This window comes from Perca fluviatilis, chromosome 15 (genome assembly GCF_010015445.1).
Source record: "Perca fluviatilis chromosome 15, GENO_Pfluv_1.0, whole genome shotgun sequence".
Taxonomy (NCBI): Eukaryota; Metazoa; Chordata; class Actinopteri; order Perciformes; family Percidae; genus Perca; species Perca fluviatilis.
The window spans coordinates 22,785,503-22,799,668 of NC_053126.1; the positions used below are offsets into that span (position 1 = coordinate 22,785,503).

The following is a 14,166-nucleotide window of genomic DNA, read 5'->3' on the forward strand; positions in this document are numbered from 1 at the left end:
TTTTTTCAACATACTATACCATGTGTTCTTTCGACATACTATAGTGTGAGTTTTTTATACATAATATACAATGACTGTTTTTGACATACTAAACTATGACTTTTTCATCACTTTTTTCGACATGTTAAACTATGTGCTTTTCATCACATTTTTGACATACTATACTGTGTTTTTTCAACACTTCATTCGACATGCTATACTATGACTATTTTATCCCTTTTTTCGACATACTATACTGTGACTTTTTCATCCCTTTTTTCGACATACTATACTATGACTAATTTATCCGTTTTTTCGACATACTATACTACGACTAATTTATCACTTTTTTTGACATATTATACTATGACTTTTTATCACTTTTTGACATACTATACTATGACTTTTTCATCCCTTTTTTCGACATACTATACTATGATTTTGTATCACTTTTGTCGACATACTATACTATGACTTTTTATCACTTTTTTGACATTCTATATTATGCCTTTTTTATCCCTTTTTTCGACATACTATACTATGTGTTCTTTCGACATTCTATAGTGTGAGTTTTTTCGACATAATATACCATGACTATTTCATCACTTTTTTCGACATGTTAAACTATGTCTTTTTTTATCCCTTTTTTCGACATGTGTTTTTTCGATATACTATACTATGACTTTTTATTACTTTTTTCGACATACTATACTGTGAGTTTTTTATACATAATATACCATGACTTTTTTCGACATACTATACTATGACTTTTTCATCACTTTTTTCGACATGTTAAACTATGTCTTTTTTTATCCCTTTTTTCGACATACTATACTATGAGTATTTTCGACATACTATACTATGATTTTTTCATCACTTTTTTTGACATACTATACTATGACTTTTTGGACATGCTATACTATGACATTTTCATCCCTTTTTTCAACATACTATACTATGACTAATTTATCCCTTTTTTCGACATACTATACTACGACTAATTTATCACTTTTTTCGACATACTATACTATGACTTTTTATCACTTTTTGACATACTATACTATGACTTTTTCATCCCTTTTTTCGACATACTTTACTATGATTTTTTCATCCCTTTTTTCGACATACTATACTGTGAGGTTTTCATACATAATATACCATGACTTTTTTCGACATACTATACTATGACTTTTTCATCACTTTTTTCGACATGTTAAACTATGTCTTTTTTATCACTTTTTTCGACATACTATACTACGAATATTTTCGACATACTATACTATGATTTTGTATCACTTTTGTCGACATACTATACTATGACTTTTTATCACTTTTTGACATTCTATATTATGCCTTTTTATCCCTTTTTTCGACATACTATACTATGTGTTCTTTCGACATACTATACTGTGGCTTTTTCATCCCTTTTTTCGACATACTATACCATGTGTTCTTTCGACATACTATAGTGTGAGTTTTTTATACATAATATACAATGACTGTTTTTGACATACTATACTATGACTTTTTATCACTTTTTTCGACATACTATACTGTGTTTTTTCAGCATATTATACTACGTGTTTTTTCGATATACTATACTATGACTTTTTATTACTTTTTTCGACATACTATACTGTGATTTTTTTATACATAATATACCATGACTTTTTTCGACATACTATACTATGACTTTTTCATCACTTTTTTCGACATGTTAAACTATGTCTTTTTTTATCCCTTTTTTCGACATACTATACTATTACTTTTTGGACATGCTATACTATGACTTTTTATCACCTTTTTCAATGCTATATTATTACTTTTCCATCACTTCATTCGACATAATTTACTATGTGCTTTTCATCACTTTTTTGACATACTATACTGTGTTTTTTCTACATAGTATACTATGACTTTTTCATCACTTCAATCGACATGCTATACTATGACTATTTTATCCCTTTTTTCGACATACTATACTATGACTAATTTATCCGTTTTTTCGACATACTATACTACGACTAATTTATCACTTTTTTCGACATACTATACTATGACTTTTTATCACTTTTTGACATACTATACTATGACTTTTTCATCCCTTTTTTCGACATGCTATACTACGAGTATTTTCGACATACTATACTATGATTTTGTATCACTTTTGTCGACATACTATAACCTTTTATCACTTTTTTGACATTCTATATTATGCCTTTTTTATCCCTTTTTTCGACATACTATACTATGTGTTCTTTCGACATACTATACTATGGCTTTTTCATCCCTTTTTTCAACATACTATACCATGTGTTCTTTCGACATACTATAGTGTGAGTTTTTTATACATAATATACAATGACTGTTTTTGACATACTATACTATGACTTTTTCATCACTTTTTTCGACATGTTAAACTATGTCTTTTTTCATCCCTTTTTTTCGACATACTATACCTTTTATCACTTTTTTCGACATACTATACTGTGTTTTTTCAGCATATTATACTACGTGTTTTTTCGATATACTATACTATGACTTTTTATTACTTTTTTCGACATACTATACTGTGAGTTTTTTATACATAATATACCATGACTTTTTTCGACATAATATACTATGACTTTTTCATCACTTTTTTCGACATGTTAAACTATGTCTTTTTTTATCCCTTTTTTCGACATACTATACTATGAGTATTTTCGACATACTATACTATGATTTTTTCATCACTTTTTTTGACATACTATACTATGACTTTTTGGACATGCTATACTATGACATTTTCATCCCTTTTTTCAACATACTATACTATGACTAATTTATCCCTTTTTTCGACATACTATACTACGACTAATTTATCACTTTTTTCGACATACTATACTATGACTTTTTATCACTTTTTGACATACTATACTATGACTTTTTCATCCCTTTTTTCGACATACTTTACTATGATTTTTTCATCACTTTTTTTGACATACTATACTATGACTTTTTGGACATGCTATACTATGACTTTTTTATCACCTTTTTCAATGCTATATTATTACTTTTTCATCACTTCAATCGACATACTATACTATGTGCTTTTCATCACTTTTTTGACATACTATACTATGTGTTTTTTCAACATACTATACTATGACTTTTTATCACTTTTTGACATACTATACTATGACTTTTTATCACTTTTTGACTTACTATACAATGACTTTTTCATCCCTTTTTCGACATACTATACTATGACAAATTTATCCCTTTTTTCAACATACTATACTACGACTAATTTATCACTTTTTTCGACATACTATACTATGACTTTTTATCACTTTTTGACATACTATACTATGACTTTTTCATCCCTTTTTTCGACATACTATACTATGACTTTTCATCACTTTTTTCGACATACTATACTATGAGTATTTTCGACATACTATACTATGACTTTTTCATCCCTTTTTTCAACATGTTACACTATGACTATTTTATCCATTTTTTCGTCATACTATACTATGTGTTTTTTATACATAATATACCATGACTTTTTTCGACATACTATACTCTGACTTTTTCATCACTTTTTTCGACATACTATACTATGACTTTTTTTATCCCTTTTTTCGACATACTATACTCTGACTTTTTCATCACTTTTTTCGACATACTATACTATGACTTTTTTTATCCCTTTTTTCGACATACTATACTATGACTTTTTATTACATTTTTTGACATACTATACTATGACTTTTTGGACATGCTATACTATTACTTTTTTATCACCTTTTTCAATGCTATATTATTACTTTTTTATCACTTTTTTCGACATACTATACTATGTGTTTTTCATCACTTTTTTGACATACTATACTATGTGTTTTTTCAACATACTATACTATGACTTTTTCATCACTTCATTCGACATGCTACACTATGACTATTTTATCCCTTTTTTCGACATACTATACTATGACTTTTTTATCACTTTTTTCGACATAGTATATCACGACTTTTTATCACTTTTTTTGACATACTAAACTATGACTTTTTATTAAATTTTTTGACATACTATACTATGACTTTTTCATCCCTTTTTTCGACATACTATACTATGACTTTTTCATCCCTTTTTTCAACATACTATACTATGACTAATTTATCCCTTTTTTCGACATACTATGACTTTTTCATCTCTTTTTTTCGACATACTATACCATGTGTTTTTTCGACATACTATACTATGACTTTTTATCACTTTTTTTGACATACTATACTATGACTTTTTCATCACTTTTTTCGACATACTATAAAAATATAAATATATTTATATAAATATATATTACTTTTTATCCCTTTTTTATCACCTTTTTCAATACTAATATTACTTTTTTATCACTTTTTTCAACGTACTATACTTTGACTTTTTCATCACTTCTTTCGACATGCTATACTATGACTTTTTCATCCCTTTTTTCAACATACTATACTATGACTAATTTATCCCTTTTTTCGACATACTATACTATGACTTTTTCATCCCTTTTTTCAACATACTATACTATGTTTTTTCAACACACTATACTACGTGTTTTTTCGATATACTATACTATGACTTTTTCATCACTTATTTTGACATAGTATACTATGACTAATTTATCCCTTTTTTTCGACATACTATACTATGACTTTTTCTCACTTTTTTCGACATACAATACTATGTGTTTTTCATAATTTTTTTCGACATACTATACTATGTGTTTTTCAACATACTATACTATGTGTTTTTTCGATATACTATTCTATGACTTTTCATCACTTTTTTTGACATACTACACTATGACTAATTTATCACTTTTTTCGACATGACATACTGTGAATTTTCATCATTCTTTTCCACACGTTATCACATGCAGGACTGTGGCCCAATGGTGGGCTCTGTGGCCTCATAGCAAGAAGGTGCAGGGTTCCAACCCAGGTAATCCCCACAGAGTTATTGGAAGTGACTTTGGATGAAAGAGTTGGCTAAAACACCTGATAAGTGGATTTACTATACTTTGACTTTTTTCGACATGCTGCACTGTGACTTTTTCATCACTTTTTTCGACATACTATAATGTGTTTTTTCGACATACTGTACTATGACTTTTTTATCCCTTTTTTCAACATACTATACCATGAGTCTTTTCAACATACTATACTACGACTTTTTATCACTTTTTTCGACATACTATACTATGTGTTTTTTCAGCATATTATACTACGTGTTTTTTTTGATATACTATACTATGACAATGACCTCATAGCAAGAAGGTGCAGGGTTCCAACCCAGGTAATCCCGACAGAGTTATTGGAAGTGACTTTGGATGAAAGAGTTGGCTAAAACACCTGATAAGTGGATTTACTATACTTTCAGTTCTTTCGACATACTATACTATGTGTTTTTTCGACATACTATACTATGACTTTTTCATCCGTTTTTTCAACATACTATACTATGACTAATTTATCCCTTTTTTCAACATACTATACTACGACTTTTTATCACTTTTTTCGACATACTATACTATGTGTTTTTTCAGCATATTATACTACGTGTTTTTTTCGATATACTATACTATGACAATGACCTCATAGCAAGAAGGTGCAGGGTTCCAACCCAGGTAATCCCGACAGAGTTATTGGAAGTGACTTTGGATGAAAGAGTTGGCTAAAACACCTGATAAGTGGATTTACTATACTTTCAGTTCTTTCGACATACTATACTATGTGTTTTTTCGACATACTATACTATGACTTTATCATCCGTTTTTTCAACATACTATACTATGACTAATTTATCCCTTTTTTCAACATACTATACTATGACTAATCTATCCCTTTTTTCGACATACAATACTATGTGTTTTTCATAATTTGTTTCGAAATACTATACTATGTGTTTTTTCAACATACTATACTATGTGTTTTTTCGATATACTATTCTATGACTTTTTCATCACTTTTTTTTACATACTATACTATGACTAATTTATCACTTTTTTCGACATACTATACTATGACTAATTTATCACTTTTTTCGACATACTATACTATGACTTTTTTCGACATGACATACTGTGAATTTTCATCACTTTTTTCCACACGTTATCACATGCAGGACTGTGGCCCAATGGTGGGCTCTGTGGCCTCATAGCAAGAAGGTGCAGGGTTCCAACCCAGGTAATCCCCACAGAGTTATTGGAAGTGACTTTGGATGAAAGAGTTGGCTAAAACACTGTTAAGTGGATTTACTATACTTTGACTTTTTTCGACATGCTGCACTGTGACTTTTTCATCACTTTTTTCGACATACCATACTATGACTTTTTCGACATGACATACTGTGACTTTTTTCAACATATAATAACATGCAGGACCGTGGCCCAATGGTGGGCTCTGAGGCCTCATAGCAAGAAGGTGCAGGGTTCCAATCTAAGTAATCCCCACGGAGTGATTGGAAGTGACTTTGGATGAAAGACTTGGCTAAAACACTGTTAAGTGAATTTACTATACCTTTACTTTTTTCGACATACTATACTATGTGTTTTTTTGACATAATATACTATTACTTTTTTGTCACTTTTTTCAACATACTATACTGTGACTTTTTCATCACTTTTTTCAACACATTATAACATGCAAGACTGTGGCCCAATGGTGGGCTCTGTGGCCTCATAGCTAGAAGGTGCAGGGTTCCAACCCAGGTAATCCCCACAGAGTTATTGGAAGGGACTTTGGATCAAAGATTTGGCTTCAACACCTTTTCTCAACATGCTACACTTTTACTTTTTAAGCACTTTTCGACATACTATATGACTTCTTTATCACTTTTTTCGACATACTATACTATGACTTTGTCATCTTGTTTTTCAACATGCAACACTGACTTTTTTATCACTTTTTTCGAGATGCTATACTATGACTTTTTCATCCCTTTTTTGACATACTACGCTACATGTTTTTGCAACATGCTATACTATGACTTTTTCATCTCTTTTTTTCGACATACTATACCATGTGTTTTTTTGACATACTATACTATGACTTTTTATCACTTTTTTCGACATACTATAAAAATATAAATATATTTATATAAATATATATTACTTTTTATCCCTTTTTTATCACCTTTTTCAATACTAATATTACTTTTTTATCACTTTTTTCAACGTACTATACTTTGACTTTTTCATCACTTCTTTCGACATGCTATGCTATGACTTTTTTATCCTTTTTTTGGACATACTATAAAAAATATAAATATATTTATATAAATATAAAAAAGTCAATAAAAAGTGATTGTATAAAATGTCAAAAAGTCATTAAAGTAGGTCATTAAAAAGAAAAAAAGACGGAGTATGTCTTGAAAAAAATCAAAAAGTCATAGTACAGTATTTCTGTTTGGTGTAATAACAATAACAATGCATACTTTATTAATCGCACAATGGAAATCACCATGTTTTCACTCTATTGTTAGAATAGACATTACACATAGGCCTGAAATACACACACATGCTCAGTACCTATACATGGACTAATGGAGAGATGTCAGAGTGAGGGGACTGCAGCTATCAATGAGCAATTGGGGGCTCAGTGCCTTGCTCAAGAGCACCTTGGCAGTTACCAGGAGGTGGACTGGCACCTCTCCAGCTAGCAGTCCACCACCTACCTTTGTCGTATGGGGACTTGAAACATTGACCTTCCGGTTCCCAACCCAACTCCCTACAGACTGAGATACTGCCACCCGAAATTATATGAGCATATACTATTACTATTACCATATTAACAAAAGTTTGAGAAAGGCTGGTCACTGTGGTACAGATGGAAAAGTCAGGTTTAGGCAGGTTTCCAAAAAATGTGATGCTGAGCACAAGAAAATACTTTCAGACTGGAAACCAAGTTGAACAAACAAACTGGCAAAGCCTGGAGAGAAAGGACTGGCTTAAATCAGCCAGCAGATAATCAGAGAGATGGACCACAGGTGTGTGGAGCAGCAGCTGTGTGGACTTGGAGTAGATGAGCAGAATGTAGGTCAGCCACGCCCAGCCTGGACGGAACGGGAGAGGGAAAAACACAGGAGTACAAGGGGAAATGGGACAAAGGACTGCAGAGCCTAACAATGTCATTAAAAGTCAGTAAGAATGTCATGAAAAGTCATTGTATAGCATGTAATGAAAAGTCATAAAAAGCTGTATGGTCATAAAAATGTGTCAAAAAAGTCACAGCCATAAAACATTACATTACAAACATTGTGAAGGTTTCACTTTGAGTTAATTGTGAAAGCATTTTCACTATTTTTACAAATAGAATATTAATCCATAATGAAAACAATTATTAGTAAATAGTTCAAAATTACCTCCATTTCACCAACTACCAGAGTAAAATCCTGCTTTTACATGAATGCATTTGTCACAATAAATAGAACAACAGTCACAGGGGACATATTCCTGCATTGAGTACTATCACTGTTGATACTTCAGCTACTTTTCCTGATTACGGTTGATGTCTACTTTCCGTTTTAATTGATCAAACTGTAGATTTAAAGCCAAGATATCCACTCCTATTAAGATGTACATTCCTGCTTCAGCATTTAAAATAATATATAAAACACATTGAAAACAGACTACAACTACAACTACAAAAAGATCAGTGCGCACATTAGATCAAGCTTCACTGTATGTCGGTCACATAATTATGCCCCAATAAACTCACAACGCCCCACAAAGCTGTGAAACAACTGAGGCATGTTTCTTGCTTGGCTGTAATGAGCAGTGGCTGCCTCAAAAAAAAAAAAATTACATAACACACCCACCGTGGTACTGGTCTGATTTAATGTCACAGTTAAGAAAACATACATACATAAATAGGCAGAAGACATGCACATCACACAGTGTTTTTATGGACTTATACAAAAAATATACCATGTTTACTTTATTACACCACCAGCAACAAGGCTGATGGGAGAATAAATACAGTGAATGGTCATCTGCTTTGTTTCTGTGACTGATGTTCAGAGGTAGAAGAAGTACTAAGATCTTTATACTTAAGTAAAAGTATCAATACTACAATGTGTGTATATATATATATATATATATATATATATATATATATATATATATAATATATATATATATATATATTACAAGTAAACATTCAAAATCTTCAAATATAATTAAATTAAAATTACTCATTATGCACAATGGCCCATTTCAGAATCCTTTAAATTATTACTACTAGAACTACTTTGTATACCGCTGGGTAGCTTCATCCATCATCATCATTTATGTGTTGTTTATATTTTATATAAATACATACATAGCCATATTTATTCTGCTCTTATAACACTGCCTATGCACCCCCTGTCTATACTTGAATATCACACTGCACTTTTTTGCTTTTTTTGCACTTCTGGTTGGACGCAAATTGCATTTCAACTTTATGGTCATTGTGCAGAGTACGAGTACAATGACAGTGGCCTTTGTATTTGTACTGTGCACAATGACAATAAAGTTGAATCTAGTCTAATCTAATCTAATATTTTGTATTATTATTCTAAATCTGCAATGTAACTAAAGCTTTATAATAAATGTAGTGGAGTACATTTGCCTCCAAAATGTATAGTGGAGTAGAAGTATAAAGTAGCAGAATATGTAAATACTCAGGTAAAGTACAACTACCTCAAAACTGTACTTAATTACAATACTTGAGTAAATGTACTTAGTTACTTTGCAGATTCTGATTCTAAAACAAAATATAAAACAACTAATGAAGTATGTTGTATTGTATATTAAAGGTCCCATAGCATGAACAATTTATGAGTTTTTTTTAACATTAATATGCATTCCTCCAGCCTGCCTATGGCCCCCCAGTGGCTAGAAAAATGGTGATAGGTGTAAACCGAGCCCTGGGTATCCTGCTCTGCCTTTGAGAAAATGAAAGCTCAGATGGGCCGATCTGGAATCTTCTCCTTATGAGGTCATAAGGAGCAAGGTTACCTCCCCTTTCTCTGCTTTGCCCACCCAGAGAATTTGGCCCACCCATGAGAGAGAGACATCACAGCTTTCAAATGAGCAAAGTGGCAGTTGGTCCCCCCCCCCTCTCTCCTCCTCAATAGCTACAGACACAGAAATGGCACATACTAAGGAAAGCTCATAGTGGGACTGGCTCTAGTGGCTGTAATTCTGCACCAAGGCTGAATTTCGGGAAAGAGACTTCAGATACAGTATTAGGGGACCACTAAGGCCTATATAAAAGCATCCAAAGAGCACCATGTCATGGGACCTTTAAGTAATTAAAAAGAGCTCCAACAGCTGCAACATTCAAGTGATGAACACATGAATGCAACAATAATTATAATTCAATAATACAATAAAAAATATTCTAAAATGGGGCATTCTCCATAAAAAAGTACATTAGGTATATTTTGATGGGATTTACATTTGTTTTACTTAAGTTATTTGAATGTAGGACTCTTACTTGCAACAGAGTATTTCTACACTGTGGTATTTATACTTCTACTAAAGTATACTAAAAGAGTACTTCTTCCACCTCGGGTAATAACATGCGGTGGCAAACTGACTCCGTATTTGTGCTGTTTAGACAATTTTTACTGCTGACACAGCATGAGGCCATATATCACGATGATCAATGTGAGCTTACAAACATGATAACAATTTGATTAACATGTACAGAACTGAATGTTCCCCAAACACTGCATGTTCTTTCTGTTCTGCTGATGTTTTTGCATTATGCAACAAATCACAGCTCACAGCAGAAAACTGCAAGTTCTTTGTATGTTTGATTTTCATTCCAGTGGTGGAATGTTGCATTTCACAGCTGTAGATGTTGAAGGTCGTGCTAATTTTAACTCCTTTATATACTGTTGGGTAGTTTAACCTACAGCAGAGCATCCTAAACCATAACAGAATCATATGTTTGTGCTGTGAGAACCACGTATCTCTAAAAAGTCAACTGTTCATGGTGTCAGAAAAACAGCCGTTTCCAGCTTTGTGACAATGCATTTTCCCGCTGATCCAAGAGGCTTTTTAAAATACTTTATTTAGCTTAAAAAGTAGGAGAAGTTTCTCAACACATAAAGGAACACTTCATCCTTGAGTTCATCACAAACATTCAACATCAACACATCTGGAGATACGTGGTTTTCACTGGACAGGAAGGGGATGAAAAACTGTCATCTGAAAGGTAACTTAATCTGTCAGACAAATGTAGTGGAGTAAAAGGTACAATATTTACCTCTGAGATGTAGTGCAAGTATTAAGTTGAATAAAATGGAAATGCTACTTGAATAATACTTAGTTTCTTTCCACCACTGGCTTCAGCAGCAGCATTTGGTGCTGAATTACCTGCCAAAGCAGCAGATCTGTGCTGCAGAGATAGTGAGCGAGGGATGTTGAAGGTAAAGAGACAGACATTGAGAAATGAATATAAGCAGGATAAGGGAAATGGTGAAGAGGGAGAGAACAATTGAAAAAGGGAAGAGAGGCAATAAAAAAAGAGGAATAAAAAACAATGAGAAGCTCCATTCGCAGCTGCAGGCGTAAACACTGCGTTGAGATGACGTCATAGAAGCATGTGTACATTAAAAATAAACCCACACAGCCATGATTATTAACGTGCTGGTGTTCAGCAGGTATAATGTTGTTCGCCATGATAACATTCATTAATTATCCACTGAGATGGTAATTAGCTAGTAGCCTATAGTACATTTTATTTTCTCCTTGTATGAGATTAATGTTTCCTGTATACAGTCCCTGACACACACACACCAGCTGCTGCAACACTGCATTAAAATGTATGCCATGGTAACAGTGTCCATACGCTTACACAGTCTCAGGCTATTTCAGCAGGTGAGAGCAGCGAGTCTATTCTGAATGCAACAAAGTGAGAAACATCTTCCTCATGCCGCTGCAGGTCAACACAGCAGCCTGATAATGATGTGACAGAGAAGAGCTGTGAAATGTTTCCAGAGATAGATTTTACGATAAGACGGACGTGTTGGAACTATTTCCATCGAAGTGAGGTCGTGACTCCAAAAGCAGAGCTTAGTGTTAAAGCCTGACTGAAAATACTCAGATATTAACTGTTCTGCAGCAGCACACTGCCCACACATTAAGCTGTTAACAACTTCTAAGTCCAACAGGAATTTAATTACTCATTTTTTGTCTGCTGAAGTATATATCTGCTTGGCCCTAAAAATCAGAAATTTATATTTTTTTGTAAGGGTAGGCCTTATGTAGAGGGAGCATGTCATTACTGCAAATAAAACCCTGACCCTGACACAAAGCGGCGAGCCGTTTGTCACATGGCTTTAATACTCAATTCTGATTGGTCAATAATGGCATTCGACGGTCGGAGGACCATTTTCAAATCAACAAAAACATTTTTGAATCAATATTTCGTCCAATTTTTGATTTCTGACACAGGAATTTTTTGATGCAGGATCCCCACAGACGGCTACTTACTAAAGAAAACAATAATTTGACAAAAAAATATTGATTTAAAAATGATTTTATGGATATAAAAAGGGTCCACCAGTCTATGATCACGTTTGTTGCAATAAATTTTCATTTGTTTTTATTAATTGGTTTTGAGGCAGTTACTTTGGTTTCTTGAAGGCAACCATTCACATGAAATATATATTTTTTGTTATTCATATAGCCCTGGTTATTCTATTAATTCCAGTGAGAATAAAAATATTAATAGTAATTCTGCTTGCTATTACACAAACACTTTTTTTCACTTAAAAAAAAAAGATAAGTTTAAGAATAAACCCCATTCAGTTATTTGGTGACTTGCCAAAACCCAGACACACTTCACTCCCTGCAGCAAGAACATGTTGTTCCTGACTGTGTAGGAGCAGCAATAACAATTGTGGATCCCAATTTCTGCAAACAACATTTAGAAAACAAACGCTGCATAAATAAATCAGTGTTTCTAAGTCTATTTGTCCATTTCATAGAGAGAGAGAGAGAGAGAGAGAGAGATATAGACACAAGGATTCAGTTTTATTGACTTTTATTAAATAACATTATTTATCTTTTTTATTCCTCAAATAATAAAAAGTGCAGGCATGAAAGCAAACTCGAAAACTTTGACAATTTACTTAAAAGCTTCTGTGTTTAAACGTATAATGTGAACTGAAAGACAAGAGCTTATACACAGATGGATAATTAAAGCTGCACTAGGCCTTCAGCTCCATATAACTGAAATGTATTAAAGGGTCAGTTCACCCAAATCACAAAAACATATTTTCCAGCATATTCCTGTGGTACGTTATCAAGTTAGGTACATAGTTTTATTTGCTGAGGATAATCCAAAGACCTTTTTTTCTTTTTCTACATTTGGTCATAAATCTGGATAAACGTCCAGAAAAAAAAAGACACTCATTATAACACCAGAACTTGACTGAGATTTTTTTTTTTTACTTTTTCTCAGTATCAAAGTAATCCAGTGATAGTTGTCTGTACATCCATTGGTACACTGAAAACAGCAACGGCTAATATCTAATTCAGCATACTTTTCATTGAGATAATTTGTTAAATATGTCAACAAATAGAACCTAAAAAAATGGGCCTCAAGTAAGTCTGCTTAGCAAAGAAAACACTCCTTACAACTGTAGAACTTGCCTGAGAAACATCAAGCTTTTAAGTTTTCTTCAGTAGCAAAGTAATACAGTCACTGATGTCTGTACATCCATGAGTACACCGCAAACAGGAAGTGTGAATACTTTATTCGGCATACTTTTAATGCTGCTAATTTGACAAAAATTTAAACAAATATTGGCCAAAAAAAAAGCCCACAGTAAGTCAATTTTTGTGATTTCATTGAAATGACCCTTTAACTTTACACTTCCAGAAGTCTCGGAACCACAAGAGAAGAATTTACCAGCTTGGCCATAAACACATTGAACTTATTGAAACCATCTTTTTCTGTACCAAAATCTAGCGGCTGTTTAGGAGATGTTTTCTTCTGTTTGTCAATTTTAAATTGCCACATTCTGTGAGCAGAGAAGCCTCCAAACCTGACACCAGAAATAAAAGTGCTTGAAATATAATGAATGTACAGTTCGTGGTGTCAGTCGGAGGTGACAGGATGAGCTCTGTTGCTACTGTACTACTT

General features: G+C 32.6%; 1 protein-coding gene across 1 annotated transcript in view; it reads right to left on the reverse strand.

Moving 5' to 3' along the window:
* Nucleotides 1–13,045: 13,045 nt before the first annotated feature.
* LOC120574479 (transcription factor 20-like) overlaps nt 13,046–14,166 on the reverse strand; it is a 9,438-nt gene continuing 8,317 nt past the window's right edge. Inside the window, exon 6 of the mRNA XM_039824797.1 lies at nt 13,046–14,166. This exon is cut by the window's right edge and continues 662 nt beyond it. The gene's annotated coding sequence lies outside the window, so the exon portion shown is untranslated.